At 43.2% G+C, this 22,157-nt stretch overlaps 1 protein-coding gene across 1 annotated transcript in view; it reads left to right on the top strand.

Annotated features, from left to right (window-relative positions):
- LOC122067161 (uncharacterized membrane protein YuiD-like) overlaps positions 1–22,157 on the top strand; it is a gene marked incomplete at its 5' end in the record, with an annotated part of 99,062 nt that overhangs the window by 13,976 nt on the left and 62,929 nt on the right.

The following is a 22,157-nucleotide window of genomic DNA, read 5'->3' as shown; positions in this document are numbered from 1 at the left end:
AGATAAGGACGACAGCTCGGTAGAATGTAGCCTAGGCACGGGGGCGAACATCTGGCACTTGACGCACTTTCTGACCAGTGCTTCCGCGTCCTTCCTCATTGTCGGCCAGTACAGGCCCTACCTTAGTACTTTGTGAGCCAGGGCCCGGGCTCCAAGGTGTTGGCCACATATCCCTTCATGCACTTCCCGGAGCGCGTACTCGCCGTCGGACGAATCCAGGCACTTGAGGTACGGTGAGGTAAACCCTATTTTGTACAGCGTGTCATCCTTCAGGAAAAAGCGTGCCGACCTCATTCTTATTTTTCTTGCTTCGTCCTTGTTCTCTGGGAGCTTCCCCTCCTTGAGGTATTCCATTATGGCGTCCATCCAGCTTCGGCCGTTTTCACCTACGGGTAACACCTCGTGGGGTTTCTCGATGCTTGGCTGTGGTAGTACTTCGAAATACACCGCTCGCCCAAGTTCCGCGAAGTCGGAAGTGGCCAGCTGCGACAGTGCGTCTGCGCTAGCATTCTCTTCTCGTGACACCTGCTTTACCTCAAATTCCTTGAAAACCGCTGACCTTTCTCGCACCGTGTTCAAGTATTCGGCCATCCTCTGCTCTTTGGCCTCATATTCGCCATTCACTTGTCGCACCACGAGTTGGGAGTCGCTATTCACTACTAGTTCCTTCACCATCAAAGCCCGAGCCAGATTAATTCCGGCTATTATCGCTTCGTACTCCGCTTCGTTGTTGGAGGCGTCGAAGTCGAAACGCAGGGCGCACTCTACTTTGAAGCCTTCGGGGCTTACCAGCACAATTCCAGCGCCACTTCCATCACTGTTGGAAGCCCCATCCACATACAGTGTCCAAGCCTCATCTGCTCGTCCCTCGGCGGATTCCTGCGGGTCATCGGGAATCGTCGTCTCCGCTATGAAGTCTGCGAGGGCCTGTGCTTTAATTGCGGTTCTCGGCTTGTACTGGATGTCGAACTCTCCCAACTCTATGGCCCAATTTACTAGACGACGGACATATCTGGCCGTTGCAGTATTTTCTTCAGAGGCTGGTCGGTGAGTACGCATATTGTATGTGACTGAAAATATGGCCTCAGCTTTCTTGCCGCCGTCACGAGGGCGTACGCCACTTTTTCCGCCTTTCGATATCTTGTCTCGGCATCTAAAAGGGTTCGGCTGACATAGTATATTGGCCGTTGTTGCTTTCCTTCCTCTTTCGTCAATACGGCGCTTACAGCAACCGTCGATACAGCAAGGTACAGCTGTAGAATATCTCCGGTGTTCGGCTTTGTCAGCAGTGGGGGTGCGGCCAAGTACTCCTTCAATTGCTCGAAAGATTTTTCGCACTCCTCCGTCCACTCGAACCTTTTAGCCCCTTTCAGCGCCTTGAAGAAAGGAAGGCATCTATCAGCAGACCGAGACATGAATCTTCCGAGGGCGGCTACCCGACCCGTAAGCTCCTGGACTTGCTTTATGTTCTGGGGTGACCTCATGTCCCGAATGGCTTGTATTTTGACTGGGTTGGCTTCGATTCCTCTTTCTGAAACGATGAAGCCGAGGAACTTCCCCGAGGCTACTCCGAAGGCACACTTTGCTGGGTTCAGCTTCATGCCGTACCGTCGTAGCACTTGGAACGCCTCTTCCAAGTCTTGGATGTGTCTTTCCGCCTTCAGGCTTTTCACGAGCATGTCGTCCACGTACACTTCCATGGTCTTGCCGATCAGCCCTTTGAAAACTTTGTTCACCAACCTTTGATAGGTGGCTCCCGCGTTCTTTAGTCCGAAAGGCATGACCTCATAGCAGTACAACCCTCCTTCAGTTATGAAGGATGTTTTCGGGACATCAGCCTCGGCCATTTTGATTTGGTTGTACCCCGAGTATGCATCCATGAAACTCAGTGCCTCGTATCCCGCCGTGGCGTCGATGAGCAGGTCTATCTTTGGCAGGGGGTATGCGTCCTTGGGGCAGGCCTTGTTCAGGTCTGTGAAGTCGATGCAGATCCTCCACTTCCCGTTTGCCTTCGGCACCATCACCACGTTAGATATCCACTCCGGGTACTGGATCTCTCGGATGAACCGGGCCTTCAGTAACTTTTCTACTTCCTCGTCTATCTTCTTCTGTCTTTCTGGGGCAAACGTCCTTTTCCTCTGCTGCACCGGCTTCTTCACGGGGCTAACATTCAGGTGATGTTCTATTACTTCTCGGTCGATCCCGGGCATATCCGATGCCGACCAGGCGAATACGTCAGCGTTACTCCGTAAGAATGAGATGAGTCTTTCTTGCTGCGACCTTGGCATGGTAGCCCCAATCTGGAATTGCCGGGTATGATCTCCTTCAACTTCAATTTGCACCAAGTCTTCGGCCGGCTCTCCCCGTTGACAACTGGCATCATCACGTAAATCCTCTATCGGGAGCGTCTCACCCGCCTTTTCTTTTCCCCAGAGAGTAGTGGCGTAACATCTTCGGGACGTCTCCTGATCACCCCGGCACTCCCCGACGCCATTCTTGGTTGGGAACTTCATTTTGAGATGGGGGGTGGAGACGATGGCCTTTAACAGATTCAACCCGACTCTTCCTAGTATGGCATTATACGCTGATGTAATGCTTACTACCAGGAAGTTTATCATCACCGTCGCCTGGCGATCTCCGGTGCCAGCTCGAACCGGCAGCTCTATCGACCCTTCCACCTTCACCGGGGTGCCAGAGAATCCTTGCAGCGGGTGCTCGACCTTCTTTAACTTTCCTTCGTCGAGGCCCATCTTCCGGAAAGCTTCGAGGAACAGGATATCAGCTGAGCTGCCGTTATCCACTAAGATCCTCTTCACTTTGCAATCTCCTATAGTCATGGCGATGACCAGGGCATCGTCATGCGGGGTCTGCACCCCTTCCAGATCATCGTCTGAGAAGGAGATGACCGTCCCCGTCTTCGCCTTCTTGTTCGACCATTCTGCCACATGTACGCTCCTCGCGTAGGCCTTCACCTTCCTGGCGGAGACCGAACTCTCTCCTGCGGCCGGGCCTCCACAGATGGTTGCTATAACTCTTGTTGGGCTCTTGTTCTCCTCTCGAGGCCGGCGTTCATCTTCCTCTGGTGTCTGGTTCCTCCACCGTTCTTGATTTCCTCTGCGGGCGAGCCCCCCTCTCTCATACCGACCTCCTCCCTCTCTCCGACGGTTATCTCTCTGACCATTGCCTTCTGGAGCCAGCTCTTTCTCCCGATCTACAAATCTGCCTAAGTATCCCCTTCTGATCATTCCTTCTATCTCCCCCTTGAGATGCCAACAGTCCTCGGTGTCATGGCCGTGGCCTCTGTGGAAGTGGCAGTATCTATCCACATTGCGTCTTTCTGGATGTCGCCCCATCTTTCCTGGCCACTTCATGGCCCTGGCATCTGGAGAATCTTTTATCTGCATTAACACCTCTGTTCGCCTTCGGTTCAGGGGTGCATACCTCTCAAACTTCCTCGGTGGACTGGGGGCCCGACTGCGCTCGGACTTTCGTCTTTTTCCTTCTTCGACGGGTTTATCATCAACCCTTAAGGGCCTCTTCCTCGCCGCCTTCCTTTCGACTTCTTCATCTGCCTGGAGGGTTTCTTCCATCTGGATGTACTTATCGCATCGCGCCCTCAGCTCGGTCAGATCTCTAGGCGTATGCTTCGCCAGGGACCTCTTCAATTCCTTGTCCTTGACGCCACCTAGCAGGTCCGTGAACTCCTCCTTCGGATCTAGGCCCCTGATTGTGATCTTTTCTTGTTGGAATCGCTTCATGTAATTCCGCAGCGATTCCCCTTCTTGCTGTTTGACGTTGGTTAGGTTCAACGTAGTCTTCTGGAGGGGCTGGCTACTAGAGAACCCCTTCACGAAGAAGTAGCTCAGGTCGCTGAAGCTGTGGATCGACTTCGTCGGTAGTCGGTTATACCACAGCCTCGCCGCCCCCCTGAACGTCAATGGGAGGGCCCGACACATAATATTTTCCGAGACGCGATGGAATTGCATGGCGACCTTAAAGCCTTCCAAGTGATCGACGGGGTCCCCCGACCCGTCATAGGTGTCGTACTTGGGCAGGCGGAAACCGACCGGGAGCGGGTCCCTCATGACCTCGTCAGCTAAGGCCGTATCATTGGTGAGGTCGGGCTCACGGTTCCCTGTCTGGTTTTCTGCCACCTTTCTGATCTCGTCCTTCAGGTCCAAGATCATCCTCTTTAATCCCGAGTCCTCGGATCTCTGCTTGTCTCCTTGGTGCTGATCCCCATGCGGGTCTCTGGCGGCGCGTCGCGTCCTACTTCGGGGCGCGGGACTCTCCCTGGCTCGGTTTCGAGGATCGCGGCCGGCCCTCGTCGATCCCGTACTGCTTCGGTCTTCTTCTCGAGCCCTCTCGAACTGGACGTGAGTCCCTGGGGGTGCTCCGCCGGTCTTATGGGAGACAGCTTTGGAGACCTCCCTCATAGTCTCTGCCATCCGGTTATATTTGTTCTGGAGGTCCTCGAACTGCTGCCTTGTCACGTACTCTTGGCCCGCGGGAGGCTGATGGTCGCTGCCTTCCCGTACTGAATATCCAGCCGACCGCTGGTATCTGACGGACACTTCCCGGTCATCATGACCCCTTTCTCGTCCAGTCTCCGCCGAGGGAGGAAGCTCCCCTGAAGGTTCTTCCCCCATGTCTACGTTGGACGTCGCTCTCGTCCTTCTTCGGTTGTAGGTTCTTCCCACCATTACCGTCGTTCCCACAGACGGCGCCAATCTGTTGCTGCCAAAAACCCCGCTAGTCCAACCTACACAAACACAGACGACGGAGGCCCGGAACTTTGTCCGGGGTTAGTCCTCCGACGCTCAAGTCAGGGTCGGCCGCACAGTTCAATAAGGGAGTAATGGTGAGGGTGTTAGAGCTTACCTTCCCCTTTCTTCCGTGCCTTCTTATATAGCTCTTTGGCCTTAGGGTTTTTCCCCCTTCGGCCTTCTTAGAGTCATACTCGAATACGTCCAACCTTCTGGGGGGAATATTCCCCCCATGCAGACGACTTGATCCCGCATGATTCTGCGGGCGTGCCTCGGTGATTGCGCGTGCTCGAGTGTGAGTGGTCTCTTGGACCCTTCGTCTGGCGGTGGACACGTGTCTCAGAGACGACACGTGTCATGGCCCCCACCGAGGGGTTATTTTGGCTATATCAACACCCCACTAAGAACAGGCTTCTGTTGTCTCCTGGGGGCTTCCTCTGTCAATTCTGGCTCCCCCTCCCCCTGCCCTCTAGGGTTGTATCCCCTGCCTCTGGCTTTGTATATCCCTCCCCCGGTTTTTTCCCTTGTATTTAATTTATATATTCATCCAAAAAAAAAAATTCATACGACAGTAGGTGGACCAGGATCTACCATCTTTCATTGACAGAGACCTTCGAAATCTGTCATCTTGGTTGTATTGGCTTCATCTGGCCTTTCCTTTATAACGTACCAGTGGTTCAAAATATTCCTTGGGTTAGCTTTTCCTTAAATATGTTGAACTGAATTTTAGGGTTGTTCCTGCGTCTGTTTCTTAACTCTTTTTGAAAGTTTTGAAACATTAGCTGCAAAAGGAATTTAAAGTGATTACTGATTATCTCAATCAAATATAGATATATTTTTATCTCTGAGGAAGTATATTCTTGATCTATTGAAGGAGACTGGGATGCTTTGGGTCACAGAAACTCCCATTGATTACAACTACAAGCTTAAAGATGAAGAATGAGAACCTTTTACTGATGTGGGGTTTAGGGATAGGTTGGGAAACCCATCTATTTCTCCTTCACTAGACGAGATAACTTATGCTGCCAGCTTCGCCAGTGGTTTACGTACTTGACATGAACCTCTTACCTGGAGGCTGCTGACAGGATATAGACTTTGCCTCAATCCTCCCAAGTCAGATGTTTCTGGCCAGGGGCTGGCATTCATGAACCTGTAGCCAAGCCCTTTGAAATACATCCCTGGAAGTTCACTGTTTCAACTTTATGCTGGGGCATTGGCTGTAAGAATAAACAAATGGTGGAACAAGATATGCAGTTCGGATAAAGGCTTAATTAAGAAAGGACTTCTAAAGAGGGGTTTCTAGTAAGTACTTAACCACATTGCTCAAGTATGTGTCAATATATTCATTACTGTTGAGTTGTGACATGAGTTGAATTGCCCAGATACAATTGGTATACAAATCTCCTTGCAAGATTTTGTGTGCGTACTGGCATGAGTTGAATTTTGCTTCATCTTTGGAAGCTTTGGTGTTTTTTTCCCTTTTACAGCAAACATGGGTCCCTGGGCAGGTCAGGAAGAGTGGAGCCTATGTCTTCTTAAAGAAGGTTGCCTTTTTCCATCAACAAATTTTATGTTTCCTTTTCCTTTCCTCTTTGAAACCTTAGGGGAGAATGATAGGATAAGAGTTAGGGAGCATCATCTAAAAGGTAAAAAAATAATGTGGGAACTATTTACTTTTTCCTATTCAGTGGTAATGGAGAATTTATACACTTTTGGAGTATATAAATGATCGGAGAGTTTAACGCTTGGCTTAAAATGAGAATACTTATACGAACCCAAAAAAATGCCCCTACCAGTAAATCCTTATACATAGTAAAGATATATTAATTGGTATCTTCTTTAGTCCATGTGTAAATCCACTGGGAGTTATACTAAGCTTTTATAAAAGAAGAAGGAAAAAAAAATCTATGAAGATTCATTAAAGTTGGAATCCTTTTAAGTTTGCTGCTTGGTAAAAATAGGTTTTGATCATTTGGAGGGTGCCATTTAACTCTTCCATTATATGGGTATTGAAGTGGAATAATTTAATCTCAGTAGACTAACATCTGGATGACATTTGAAGTACTATTTCTTACTGTGTATTGCATATATCCTAATCATTCTTTTATTTTGCTGCATAGATGGAGTTGTTTTGGGAGGAGCTCGGTTCCAAATTTAAGGAGCTTCTTGGGATTGGAAGGTCAGGAGTAGTTGCTTCTCTGTTGGCTGCAAGTCATAAGCTTCATACACATGAAAATAAGGTTCACAGCTTTAACTCTTTGTTTGTATGCTTTCCTCCTCCTCCCCCCCCCTCCTTTTTTGAGGCACCCCCTCTTTTCAATATCATCTATCTGAGATTTTGATTAGGGTGAAGTTTATCTAGTCTAGCAGGGGTCTCAAGGGTATCTCTAAATTGCACAAATATCTGCCACATGGCATATTGGGTAGAGCCAAAATTTTCTGAATAGGTAGACCTTAAGGTCCCTACTCACATGTCAAGTTTCAGCTGAAATGCAGTGGCGAAGTGGCAACATAAAGCTTTGGGAATTTGGACACCCCTTGCACTATGGCCAGATTGCTTGGTACACCAAAAGTTTGAAAATATTACTTGAAGCCCCATGAAACCTAACGGTGTTAGTCTACTGTTACTGGTTTAATGAAAAAACCATTTTACCCTTGTGAGTTATTAAACTAAAACTTGTGAAGTTAAAATGACCAACTTACCCTTTAAGGGTATTAAACTTATAAAACCCCAATCGATTTAAGTAGTGGGTGAAGGGATTCCCCTTTCTCCCATCTTCCATTTCAATTCCTTCACTACTGTATCAGAAATTAGGGCATATTCAGCTCTAAGGTTTTACACCATAGAGGGATTTGGGAGAAATAGGTGGAGCAGCAGGGAGGTTTTTTGATTGGAGTTGAGAATGGGGCTAGGAAGGGTGTGGGTCATGGGCGTCTCCTTGGCTGCAGTCTGTGTGTGTGTGTGAGAGAGAGAGAGAGAGAGAGGGTTGTGGCAGTGTGTTGCAGCAGCGAGGAAGGGTTCTACCAATTGGGCGAAGTGTTTGCTTACTCTTCAAATGATGCAACGACAGTGACTGGGAAGGATTTGTGAGGGTGTAATCATATTGTTCTTTTATGGCATTTCTGAAACTGGGTTCATACCGGAGCCCTATGTCCCCATCTGTTTTACCTCCATAATTGCTTTTGTTTTGGAAGAAAAAGCTATGAACAAGAAGTTACAGCATCAAATATTTAAAAAAAAAATTAACATATCAATGATTGGTTTAGGTTTTCAGAAATAGAAAGCTCAAAAACGATCCACCAGTAAGAAGAGAAATAAGAATCTCTTGATTTGGAAGCTTCTGTGGGAGTGTAGCTCAGATTACCTAGAATGGTTTTGAAGATTCCTCATATTTGATTTTCGACTGCAAAGCTTGAAGCAATTTCCCGTGTCGCAGATCTCTGTAATTCCGAGTGGAGCTTGACTATTCTTGTCATTTTCTCTTTGGCCCTTCACTTAACGTATGATGGTGAGATCGATCACGAAAGGGTGGAACTATCATCCTTGCGATCAGAACAACTACTTCGGGCTGGGAGACCTTTAGAGTGCGATACTATGAAATCGGATTGAATCCTCTCAAGTGATGTTGATGTCAAGGATTTAATACCCTTTGTTCAATTGATATCTGCGATGTTGGAATCAATAGAGTATGATGTAGCGATGCTTCGTCTGAAATCTTGGGCAGAATCGATCAAAGTGGAAGGAGTTATCTCCATCGCAAGCATGCCCTATCCTTCCGCTTGGGGTGTCAAGCAATTTGGCCATAGTACAGGGGGTGTCCTAGTAATTTTCCCTGAAGCTTCTAAAATCCAGTGAATAGGTGAGGCTTTCTAAGAAGACATGGAGGGTTTAAAACCATAGTTTGTAAGGCGATAAGGCGACGGAGGCGTTTGAGGGTCTTTCGGAGCGCCTTAGCGATCAGGCGGGCATAAAGCGTTGCCTTATCGACTAAAACGTTCTTGTGTAATTTTTTTTATAAATCCAATCTATTTGGCTCAAATCCTAGTTGAATCCTATTACTCATATGTTAAATAAATATTAAAAGTTCATATTCATACCAATGTAAGATATTCATGAAGAAAACAAATCAATAAAGTGAATAAACTAAGTTCATCTTCATCAATCATCAATCATCAATCATCAATCATCAATCATCAATCATCAATATTCAATCATCAATCATCAATCATCATAACATATTAACATATAATATAAATACATAATTATGAAACAAAATTATAAATATAAAGAAAAAAGACATAAAAAATAAAAGTATTTATTATACTTACCTCTATGATGCCAAAAATGAGTGCCTAAACCCTAAGGTCATCCACTATATTTCTACTCCTGTCAAAGAAAAATGAAGCTTACCGCTGCCAGAGCAAAATGGTCGCCTGGATCAGTGGTTCTTCCTTGTTCCTTGATTCCTTCTCAAAGCCCTTTCTTAAAACCCTTGACAAAATCCAAACCCTATTTGTGAATTATGTTTTTGTTTTGTTTGTTTTGGTTATTTTTGGTGGAGTAAAGGTGATCCCATACATCTCAAGTGTTGACAAAACCATACACCTACCAATAAAAAATATATATTTGGAATCTTCATCAAGTAATTTTAAAATGTGTTAAAAAAAAAGGGGAAAAAAAAACCCGTAAGGCGCCACTTCACGTAAGGCGGAGCACTGCCTTACCATCTCTAGACCACATCAGCGCCAAGGCGCTGCTAAGGCGTCGCCTTACCAACGCCTTAAAAACTATGTTTAAAACACAAGGGAATATACAAATACATGGGATGGTACATCATACATGATTGAATCGGACTTTGAAATTTAACATGTGGCCAATCTAGACCATTTCATAGATATACATACTGTTGAAAACTTGAAATTGTCCTATCAAACTTTGAGCGTGGGATAACTTGTCCATCTGGAAAAACTTGATTGTGTCTATTTATACTTTCTAGACCTGTCGGTCTTGAAAAACTTCAACCTTCTGAAGAACTTTAACCTCTCAACTGCTGATCACATGATGTATGTCGCTAGCTTTTCTGAAATATTAACCATAATTCAGCTTGAGTACTTCGATTAGTAATCACAAGATAATGAAGGTGTACTTATATTTCCTTGTTTTGCAGTGTTGCCAGGCCCTTGCTGCTGCAGTGTGTTCAGAAAGTGAACCTCCTAGCTGCATTGTACCGCGGATATTATTTCTTGAAAATTATTTCTCATGTGAAGACGAGTCCAATTGGAGTTGGAGAAAGGGTGTTAAGATGCATGTCTTGGGATGCTTAATGCTACAAACAGTTTTCAGATATCCAATCGTATGTTGAATATCCTCCTCTCTCTTTCATCTTATTTTGTTCTATCCTCTTTGACCTCTTCTGGCGGTGAACTCTTCCCTTGTGCATATCAGAATAGTCTGGTTTTTCCATCATCCAATCACAGCAAATTGAATGAAACCTGGGCAAAAAAGAAGCATACTAAGAAAGCCCGGCCCCAGTCTATGATCACTTTCTCCCTGAATAAATGGGACTTGGGAATTCGTTTTCAACGTCTTTACAATACCTAATTCCTACATTGTTGATGATTGCTTAATTTGTGGGAATCCATTCTGTAACTTTGAAGAACACTATGGATAGCGGTGCTTCCCTGTTGCTTCCATTTATGGCAGAAAGAGACTGGTTATCTTGATTACATCACTACGTGATAATGAGGAGGTTGAGGATTTTCTGATGGTACTATTCCTTCTTGTTTTGTTCTTACGAAGCGATCAATCATTTTAATTGTTCTCGCTTTCTCCGACCGTCACGCCCTGGTCATCAACCCAAATTGCTGACTCTGTCCAATTGTTGATGAACCCCAAACTGGAATGGTTGTCGAGATTCTCCTCTTTGTTTTTCTGTCATTTTTTGAGCCAGCCGTTGGTTTGGAATGTTTGGGTGCTGTTCAACAACTAGGATTCTTCAAGTCGGACTGCATATTTATCATCACTAGCCATCTATCGTTGTCACATAGGTGAGACCAATTTCTACCATCAGATTGTCACTAGTGATTATATTCAGTTGCCTCATCATGATTGCCTTCCTTTAGCCTCCCAACAGAACAAGCGCCCCTTCGGATCATCTGTTCAATGTTGAATGATGAGGAAAGAAAGGAGTTGATCTCTGAAATGGGAGAACGGAGGAAAAGTATTTATCTTAGTATACGGGGGGTGTGGGCTCACGGCCATAAGAACTCCACAGATGGCAGTAGTCCAAAGCATCGGTATGTACCTCGAACGGCTTAGCATGATCTGGAAAGGCCAGCACTGGATCAGCCATGATGGCTCCCTTTTCTACCGTCAGATTGTCACTAGTGATTATATTCAGTCATTTTCTCGATGCCATCTTAACTTTTCCCTATTCTTTTTGATCCAGAAACATGAACCTTCTCTGAATTACCGACTAATTAACGATTCAACCGATACCTCTAATCTGTTTATCTTTCAAGTCCCTTAGCTTCTTTGTGTCCTAAGATCCTGCATCAAGTACTCATTTGGTCTTAGTCTATCATGAATGGATGTTGGTTACCTTATCATGAGTGTACCATGTGCTGGTTTGCACACATTTCGTGTTTATTTTTTTCTGGTATATCAATTTAATTCCACTCTATGTCAGTACCTTAAAACAAAAGTTTGCTGGTTTGAAGCCATTTTTTTTCTAATTTAAATTGTTTCGGTGAAGTGTCTCATTACCATTATTTCTGTTTAATAGGAATTCATTCAGCCATTTGTCACAAGTATTACATCCTTGGAAGCTGACCATGTTCTTGAAGTAGCAAAAGATGCAGGGGGAGGACGGGTGATTGAGGCGTTTCTTAGCTCCAATGCTCCTATGAAACAAAAGCGCAGATTACTTGTCAAGTAGGCTCATGGAATGATTTTGATGCTTCTGTTTCTTGCCGGGAGTTTCTGTTTGCCTTACTTAACTTGCATAGCCAAAGATTAAAAGATTAAGTCAAGTGATATGGATTGTCTCATTGATATTGACAACGCGCCCATATGCTAATAAGAGTGTTGGGAAAGGACCTCTTGATGCTACTGTAGGCAAATACATGATCATATCATGAACCAATATTATTGTGTGAAGTGAGGGGCCTAAAGAACAAGTTGAACTGCTACTATAGAACAAAAAGTCCTAACCAACCCCCTGATGCAGCTGCATTAGACATTAATCCCATATGGAGGCCTATGCGCAAGCTTAGAAGGCCCACAAGGTGCTGGTGTCAGTCTAATGGGCTAAAATTGACCTTTGGGTAGTTATATTATTGATCAAGTCTTATTTTTTTGGTTTTTGATGGATATGCAAACTCCTAAGGTTAGGTGATTAGAAACCAAGAAATAATCTAGAACTGCTGGCAAGGAAGAATAGTTCAGACTGGAGAAAACCAGATAATATAGTCAAAACTAATCTGATCTGGTCTGATCTTAACTCAACTCATATCAGCCTTATCCTAACAAAATGGGGTCGGCTACTGATGCACGTAAAGCTTCAAAAGGCAAAGAAAGTAGAAATTGAAGAATGAGATTGAAAGTATTTTACTAATAAGAAACGAGGGTGGGGGCTCACTCAACCTAGCAAAAGGATTCACTCAAGTCTCAAAATGAACTTGAGGTTCATACATGGTAATAGAGTTCTAAAGCTGCTTTCACATGGACTAACATTACATAGATAAAGAGGAATACAGAAAGAAAAGAAGAAGAGAAAGGAGCTTCTAGGAAAAAAATTTGGGGCTAGACTGCCTCCTGTAGTTTCCCCCCTGTAATGGCTAGATTTTTTTTTCCTAGCTAAAATTCTAAAAAGGAACTAATATGTAAAATATAATCCTGGAAGTTTTTGAGATTCTGATCACTCTTTCTTGTATGTGGTCTTCTTTGAAGGCTCCGTGGTCATTTTGGAGAGCTTTCTTTGCATCCTTCAAGTTCTTTTACTGTTGAAAAATGCTTCACTGCAAGTAATGCCTCGCTGAAGGAGATTATAGCATCTGAGCTGTTAGATGTGCGAACTGCACTCTCTAAGACAAAGCAAGGACCTCATATTTTAAGAAAGCTTGAGATTGATGGGTAAGCCTCTCTGAACATTATATTCTTCCGCATGCTACATTTTCTATTCATCTCAATTACTGGAGATGATTCTCTTGAACCTCTGGTTAACAATTAAATTTTACTGGCCAGTTTTTGATAGCTTGCTTGCATATAAGAAGATCTTGCTAGTTGAACTAAGATGTGGCCGTTTCTGAAGGCCAATTTAACTGAATTTTTATACAGATTGGTTTACAACATGAGCCATCTGATTGTGTGAATTGCTATAAGTGACAACCATTGTCTGCCCTATTCCTTTTTATATTCTGGGATTTTGCATCGTAATTTTTTTTTGGTTGGGGGAGTGATGCAGATCTGAAGACCTACATCCGTAGGAAGAAGACCAACAAGAGTAACTACTAACTAGCATATGGCCTTACCTTGTTGATGCTTTTTAATTTCCATACTTAGTTTTTATTTCATGCTTTATGTGTTAGTTTAGTCCAATTGAACCGTGGTCCATCTTGGTCCAATGTCGGTTCAGTTTAAGTGGTTAGAAGTTACCTTTACTTTTTTACTTTTCTAAAAGGGGGGAATCAATTCACTTTTGTAAGTGATGATGGGTGAAGACTTTTTCACCTTTGGTAGTTGGGGGTGAAGACTTTTCCATTCTAACTTTAAGAGGTGAAGGTTTTTCCACTTTTGGTAGTTGGTAGGTGAAGACTTTTCCAACTTTAGTAGTTGAAAGTGAAGATTTTCCTACCTCAACTTTAATAAGTGAGGACTTTCTACTATTGTTAGTTGGAAGTTGGATATGTAATGTTTTGTTGAGTTGGTCGTATAAATAGGGATCAATTGTAAGCATTCAGGGTCAACTTAGAATTTGAAATCAAAGTTTGCTTCTACAACTCTCTTCTTGTGTTGGATCAAGAATCTCTTGTGTTTGATCAAGAAATTCCTTATGTTTGATCAAGGTAGATTGGTGTTTGATCCAGTCGACCCACCTTGCGGTGTGAAGCCCGGGTGTTACTTTTATTGTCTATTGTCCTATCCTCTTCTTCTATCAACAGATTTTCAGCAAGCATCTATTTCCAAATCTGGATTTCTTTATTATCTGAGAAAAGATTCTATCATGGTACTGTTTTGAGCTTCCTCAATTTCAGTATTACATCAATTGGTATCAGAGCCAGGGCAGAGAATGAGTCTCTGAGGCCGTCGCCTCCACCTGATCCAATGGCAAGGGTCATTGAAATGTTTCAACAACTCTTTGCTGATCAAAAAGCTATTGGTGAGAGGTTATTGCGACTTGAGAACCAAAGTGTTACTCTGATACAAGGCATCAATGTGCCATTCGAAAGGGAGGATAGGTATTAACTACAATCTGTTGTGCATCGTCAATATAGGAGAAGTGCTGAAAGGGAACAAAAAAGAACCCCTACGGCACCGCCTACCTTAGAGGAGCATATGAGATCTGATTTCAATAGTGATCTTGAAGCACCCCGTCGATGTATTGATGATTCACAGAAGGTAAAGCTTGAATTAAAGGAGTTCAACGGAAAGCATGATCCACAAGTATTTTATGATTGGTTGGCTGCTCTAGATGACTATTTTGATTGGTTTGATTTGTCTGAGTCACGTAAGATGAGACTAGCACATGTGTGTCGACAACAGAGCAATCAAAGTAGATGTATTCAATGTTAGGGAATGCTTCGAGAAGGCAGTACATGCAGAGGAGTTACTAGTTCCTGCGGGTAAAAGGTTTGGATGTCAAGCTAGGGAGATCAAAAAAAAAAATTCCAGCAAAGAATCCTACTTCTTATCCTCCACGTACCACGCCTTCACGTGCTAATCACAAGGGGAAAACACCTATGCCTAGCACTTCCACAGTGCAATGCTTTCATTGTCAGTAGGGGATATTATACCAAAAATTGTCCTACATGTCAAAAAGTAGCAGTGATGGTTGACGCTGATGATACTCTTGATGAAGATAATTCCTATATCTTTCCAATTCCATTGGAAGAGGAAGACGAAAATGTTGATTATTATGATGGGGCTGAGGAAATGAAGATGACTCCTATGGAATTCATGTGGTTTCTCGCATATTGGTGGCTGAAACCAAAGGCGACGATTGGCGACGTACTTGCATATTTTACAGCCGCATGCGTTTAGCTGATCGCACTGTACAGGCGATAGTTGACAGTGGCAGCTGCGTTAATGTTGTCTCCGAGTTGTTTGTGAAGAAGGCACGTTTGAAGACAGAGAAACACTCGCAGCCTTTCAAAGTATTCTTACTGAATGGTAATACTTTGGAGGTCAATCAACGATGTTCTGTTCCATTACAACTTTCTCAATATGAAGAAAAGGTATGGTGTGATGTTATTCCTATGAAGCTAACTGATGTTCTTCTAGGGAGGCCATGGATGTATTATAATGATGTTCTCACTGGCGGAAAGAAGAATCAGTGCATATCTACCTTTAAAGGGCAGCGCACTATACTTGAGCCTATCAACGTACCAGAGGAGATGCGCAAGAGGCAGACATTGAGGACTAACCAGAAGGCCACCACTGATACCAACAAGATGCTGGTCCTTCCACAGAAGATCTTAGCTGTTCCACAAAAGCAGTTTGAGCGAACCAGCCATGATACAAGCATGATATTAGCCCTGGTTACTAGAGAGGTCACTCCACCACCAATAGTTCAGCTCACATGGCCTATTAGAGAGCTTCTATCAGACTTTTCTGATTTAGTACCTGACGAGCTACCTAATAAGCTCCCTCCTATGCGCGATATTCAGTATGCTATTGACTTGGTACCTGGTTTTGTGCTTCCCAACCTTCCAGCTTACCGTCTCAGTCCTACAGAATATATTGAGCTCAAAAGGCAAGTTGATGAACTAATACAGAAGGGGTTTATCATTGGGAGCCTTAGTCCTTGTGCTGTACCAGCATTGCTTACTCCAAAGAAGGACGGCTCATGGCACATGTGTGTTGACAGCAGAGCAATCAACAAAATAATAGTCAAGTATAGGTTTCCCATACCACAGCTTGATGATATGCTAGACATGCTGTCCGGTGCAAAGGTCTTTTCAAAATTTGACCTTCGAAGTGGCTACCATCAAATTCTTATTCGGCCAGGAGACGAATGGAAGACCGCCTTCAAGACCAAGGATGGACTGTTCGAGTGGAAGGTCATGCCCTTTGGTCTGACGAATGCACCTAGTACATTCATGCGAGTTATGACACAGGTACTTCGTCCATTTATTGGTCGATTTTTGGTTGTATACTTTGACGATATCTTAGTTTACAGCAAGCATCCAGATGATCACATCGACCATTTGAAGCAAGTCTTGAGGGAGCTCAGTATGGAGAAGCTATACATTAATCTCAAGAAGTGTTTATTTATGCTGCCCAAGGTTGTATTCCTCGGTTTTATTGTCTCATCCAAAGGGGTTGAAGCTGATCCTGAGAAGATCAAGAGCATCACCAATTGGCCTACCCCGAAGACAATCACTGAAGTCCGTAGCTTCCACGGTCTAGCCTCATTTTACAGGAGATTCATTCGAAATTTTAGTGCAGTCATGGCACCTATTACCGAATGTATGAAGCAGAGCAAAGGCAAGTTTGAGTGGACAACAGCGGCGACAAAAGCCCTCCATCTTATCAAGAAGATGACGGAGGCCCCGGTATTGCGCCTGCCAGATTTTGACCGTGTATTTGAGGTGGCAACTGATGCTTCGCATATTGGGTTGGGAGGTGTGCTGATGCAAGAAGGGCACCCTATCGCTTTCTATAGCGAGAAACTCAACAATGCCAAACGACGCTACTCGACTTATGATTTGGAGCTCTATTCTGTCATCCAAGTGTTATGCCACTGGAGACACTATCTTATTGGTAAGGAATTCATTCTTTACACTGATCATGAAGCACTCAAACATCTCCATTCTCAGAAGTCAATCAGTCAGAAGCATGCAAAGTGGGTTGCTTACCTACAAGAGTTCATCTTTGCGATGAAATACAAGGCTGGTAAAGAGAACACGGTGGCTGATGCTTTAAGCCGAAAGTTCTCACTATCAATACTTTTTCAGCAGATGCCATTAGTATTGATTAGATACGAGATGAGTACGCGTTTGATAAGAATTTCAGAGTCATATATGCAGAGTTACAGCAAGGTGGGAAACACCCTAAATGTTCTGTCCACGATGGTTATTTGTTCTTCGGAACGCGATTATGCATCCCAGACTCCTCCCTACGACATCAGATCATAAGGGAGTTACACGGAGGAGGTTTGGGAGGCCACTTTGGCAAGGACAAGACCATCATACAGGTGATTGATCGGTACTACTGGCCTCACATTGCAAAATACGTAGATTATGTCATCAAAAGGTGTCGAGTTTGTCAACTTGCTAATGGAACCAAGCAGAATACAAGCCTCTACTCCCCACTACCGGTTCCTCATGCACCTTGGCTCGACATTAGCATAGATTTTGTACTTGGGCTGCCACCTACAAGAGAATGATACAACTCCATCATGGTTGTAGTAGATCGCTTCTCTAAGATGGCTCATTTTTTGCCATGTCGAAAGAGCTTTGATGCCTATCATGTTGCAAAGCTCTTCTTCAAAGAGGTTGTTCGATTGCATGGGTTGCCAAGTACTATTGTCTCTGATCGTGACGTCAAGTTTATGAGCTATTTCTGGAAGACATTGTGGTTGAAAACTAACACAAAGCTACAGTTTTCAACCGCATTCCATCCACAAACTAACGGTCAGACAGAGGTTGTTAATAGAAGTTTGGGAAACTTGTTGACGTGCTTAGTCCGAGATTATGAGAAGACATGGCCAGGAATCCTCGGCATAGCTGAGTTTGCCTATAATAGCTCAGTGAACAGGACAATGGGGCGCACACCATTCGAGATATTACTTGGAAGTCAGCCTCAACGCTCAATTGATCTTGTTCCACTCCCACCCCATGCTTGAATCAGCCTTGAAGCTGATGAATTCTTGCGCCATATCACAGAGGTGCATGCAAACGTGCGACGACATATCGCCTTAAGTAATGATGTCTACATGACTACAGCTGATCGTCATCGACGTTATGTGGAGTTTAAACCAGGAGACATGGTTATGATTCACATAAATCTTGAGAGGTTCTAACTTGGTGTTAACATAAAGCTCCATCCAAAGAAGATGGGTCCCTACAAGGTGCTAAAACGTGTAGGACCAAATGCTTATGTGCTCAAATTGCCTGAGGAAATGACCATAAGCAATGTCTTCAATGTAGTTGACCTACATCTTTATGAAGGACATCATTCAGATGACGGTGACATGGAACAAATGCTAAGGCTACCCCAACTTACACCACCCCTTGAAGATGTTATTGAAGAGGTTTTGGAATGATACTTACAAAACCACTCGTCGTGGCACCGGTTATCACACTTTTCTTAGTTAAATGGAACGGACGACCACAGACTGATTGCACTTGGACTCATGCTAATGACTTCAAGCGACTCGATCTTGACTTATATGAGCGCTACATGTCTTTCACATCCGACGAATGGTTTCAAGTCGGGAGGAGCTGATGTAGATCTGAAGTCCTACATCCGTAGGAAGAAGGCCAACAAGAGTAACTAGCATGTGGCCTTACCTTGTTGATGCTTTTTAATTTTCATACTTAGTTTTTATTTTATGCTTTGTCTTAGTTTAGTCCAATTGAACCATGGTCCATGTTGGTCCAATGTCAGTTCAATTTAAGTGATTAGAAGTTGCTTTTACTTTTTACTTTTCTAAAAGGGGGGAATCAATTCACTTTTGTAGGTGATGATGGGTGAGGACTTTTCCACCTTTGGTAGTTGGGGGTGAAGACTTTCCCATTCCAACTTTAAGAGGTGAGGATTTTTTTACTTTTGGTAGTTGGTAGGTGAAGACTTTTCCAACTTTAGTAATTGGAAGGTAAGATTTTCTACTATTGTTAGTTGGAAGTTGGGTATGTAATGTTTTGTTGAGTTGGTCCTATAAATAGGGATCAATTGTAAGCATTCAGGGACAACTCAGAATTTGAAATCAAAGTTTGCTTATGCAATTCTCTTCTTGTGTTGGATCAAGAATCTCTTGTGTTTGATCAAGAAATCCCTTGTGTTTGATTAAGTTAGATTGGTGTTTGATCCAGTCGATCCACCTTGCGGTGTGAAGCCTGGGTGTTACTTTTATTATCTATTATCCTATCCTCTTCTTCTATCAACAGATTTTCAGCAAGCATCTACTTCCAAATTTGGATTTCTTTATTCTCTGAGAAAAAATCCTATCCTGGTACTGTTTTGAGCTTCCTCAATCTCAGTATTACATCAGGGAGGGGAAGACATAAGTTCTAGGTAGAAACAATCATTTTGTGATTGGAGACCTTTTTTTTTTTGGTGTTGACTCTGCTTCTCAGCATTATTGAGGCTATTTTGGTTTTATGTTTTTTTTAAACCTTCATTTCAAGCAACCGTGGAGAAATACTTGTTTACATGTTCTAAACTGCAAACTGCTCCCACCAGCTCTCATGGACGGAGCGGGGAGAAGGGGTGGGATCGACTCCCTCAACTTCCTCACCCCACCCCCCACCCACTCCACCCCCCAACCCAAAAATAAATTTATTTTTTGAAGAACTATTCAAGTGGAAAATACTGGACATGTTTGTTTGTTTCTTATTTTCTAAGCCTACCTCTTGAATATCAGTTTACCCATTTGCAGCCAGTTGGTTTTTGTACGTCATATTTCCATAACCACTTAACCAGGTCTAGCAACGAGAATATAGATGGTGAAAGTTGTCCTTGTGGTGTTAACTGTTTTTTAAGATTTTCTTCTCTCATGCTTCCCACTTTCAATATTGATGTTTAAATGTTTTCACATTTTCAAATTGACCGGGCCCGACCGTTTAAACACCGGCCCGACCTGTTGACAAGCCCGACTCGGCTTGACACGTTTAGCACGACCATGTATATGTATATTTTGATTTTTGTTTGGGTGGAATAGGGTATATTGATATTTTTATCAATTATTGAATGTAATTAAGTGTAAAGTCTTTTTTAAATTGTTGACGATTTAATAAAATATATTAAAGTTACTTAAATCTAAGACAATTAAAAGACCGTTGAAGGCCTGTTTAAGATTTTATTGGTGCAGTAGCCCTTTTAAGCTCGATTAGGAGAAGCCCAGTTAAAGCCCAGAACCCGACCGAGACCGACTCATTCCTTAAATAGGTAGGGCATGGTGCAAGGGTGCGGGCCCGCCAAGACTGGCCTGGCTTGGCCTGACCAATTGATATCCCTAGTGTGGTGATAGAACTTCCTGTCCCCCTACTGGTATTGCAAAAATATGAAATATTCTAGTGATGTGCAATTGTACCTTTAAACCCTTAGAATTCATAGGTACAGAGATTAACTCCTGGTTTAACCTTCCCCCCTCTTCAATAATGATTTTGTTAGAAAGAATAAGGGAGAATGTACAAAATAAAAGTGGGAGCATAGCTGAAAAATCTGATCTAGGACAGTAGAGAACCTGAGATTTCTGTGACTTAACTAGAAGGACATGGTGATGGGCAGGGTGTTAGGACTGTTAGGGCCTTAAGGAGGATCCTAGTTAACAATTCGGCTGAATAATTAGCGAATTATTTGGCCGAACAGAATTTTTCCGAATTAAAAAATTCTGACCGAATCCGAATTAAAAATAAAATTCGGTAAAAAATGCGCTTTTTACTAATTTGATTTTAAAACGCGAATAATTCGGGCTGAATCGAATTAAACCGAATTATTCGGTCCACTTAAACAGTATTTTAAAAAAAAAAAACAAAACGTCATATATGAAACCCACGGTACTCATCACCGAAATAGTTTTTTTTTTCATCTTCTTCTTCCCCAAATTTCTGCCTCTTTCTTCCCATCTTTTTTCTCCACCTAATTCTTCTATAACAATCGTACGAATCTACTCTTTGTTTCATTTCTTTCTCATAACTTCATCAGTTCATCCTAAGATAGGGGAGATATCAAGCCTTGATGGATAATTTGAGGTTCCGGGGGACCAGGACATATTTATATCACCGTATCGATCAATCTTCTTTTATATTGTTGCTTTAATTATGAAAAATTAGTGCGTCTTAGTGCAATGTGGGTCTTGTGAACCCAAGCAAAAGGATAGTGAAATTTTTTTTTGGTCAATTTTTTATTTGTTTTGTTGTAGTTGTAATCTTGCTTTCACTGTTTGGGGGCCTAATCTATTTCATGAGTAGAAATTGGATTACAATAACCATTGCTTCCATCGCTTAATGACAATTTTTTCATAGTTTTTAACTTTATTGTATAAAGTAATTTGCTCTTTCTAAGTATACAAATCAAGTTAATAACTTGATAAATAAAAAATATACAATAAACTATAAAAATAATATCCTAATTTTTCGCCCGACTTTTATTTTTTTAATCGAATAATTCTCGAATCCGAATCCGACTCCGATTTTTATTTTGTCAACTTTTTTGACCGAATCCTTAAATTAATCAATCGAATAATTCCGAATAATTCTCCGCCCGAACAATTCCCGAATCCGAATTTGCTAACTATGGTGTGGACAGCCACTGCTTCCGGGCATTTCCCAGTCGCATCTGCTTACAGCCTCTCTCTATCCTCCCTTCCAAATCCCTCGCTGCCCCCTACTTCCTGGCTACGAGTGTGGCATCTTCCTACTCCTCATAAAGTTCAGATTCTCATTTGGAAAATTCCACATCAGAAACTCCCCCTTCCCGACTTTCTTAATCTGAGAGGGTTTCACCTTGACCCCCGATGTCAACTATGTTTTTCGGCAAATCAGTCTCCCTCACACCTCTTCTTGCATTGCCCCGATCTCCTGCCAGGTCTGGAATACGTTTCCATCCTCTCTGTTCCAACAACCCTTTACAACTATTGCTGACTGCATCCTCTCTTCCTGCCTCCGCCCCCTGTGTGGTCGTGACTCTTATTTTTATTGTGGCATTGGCTCTACCACCGCCCTTGTGACTGAAGCATTGGCTGTTTGACACACTCTGATCTTTGCCTCTCAACTCCACTCTGCTCCTATTATCGTGGAAAGTGACAATCTTCTTGTCATCAATCTGATGCTCCGCAAAGTTTCAGCTTGCCCGTGGCGTATTCAGCCCATTATTCAGGATTGTAGAAGGCTGGCAGCTAATTTTCAGAATATCTCCTTCCTTCACACTCCTCGCGAAGGCAATGCTGTGGCAGATCTCTTGGCTTCTGTTGCTGCTTCTCTTCAACCCTCTCTTATGTATTTCAG

The sequence above is a fragment of the Macadamia integrifolia genome, chromosome 2, assembly GCF_013358625.1.
Source record: "Macadamia integrifolia cultivar HAES 741 chromosome 2, SCU_Mint_v3, whole genome shotgun sequence".
In the NCBI taxonomy this organism is placed as follows: Eukaryota; Viridiplantae; Streptophyta; class Magnoliopsida; order Proteales; family Proteaceae; genus Macadamia; species Macadamia integrifolia.
The sequence above is the reverse complement of the archived record's forward strand: the minus strand, read 5'-3'. Positions and strand labels throughout refer to the sequence as shown.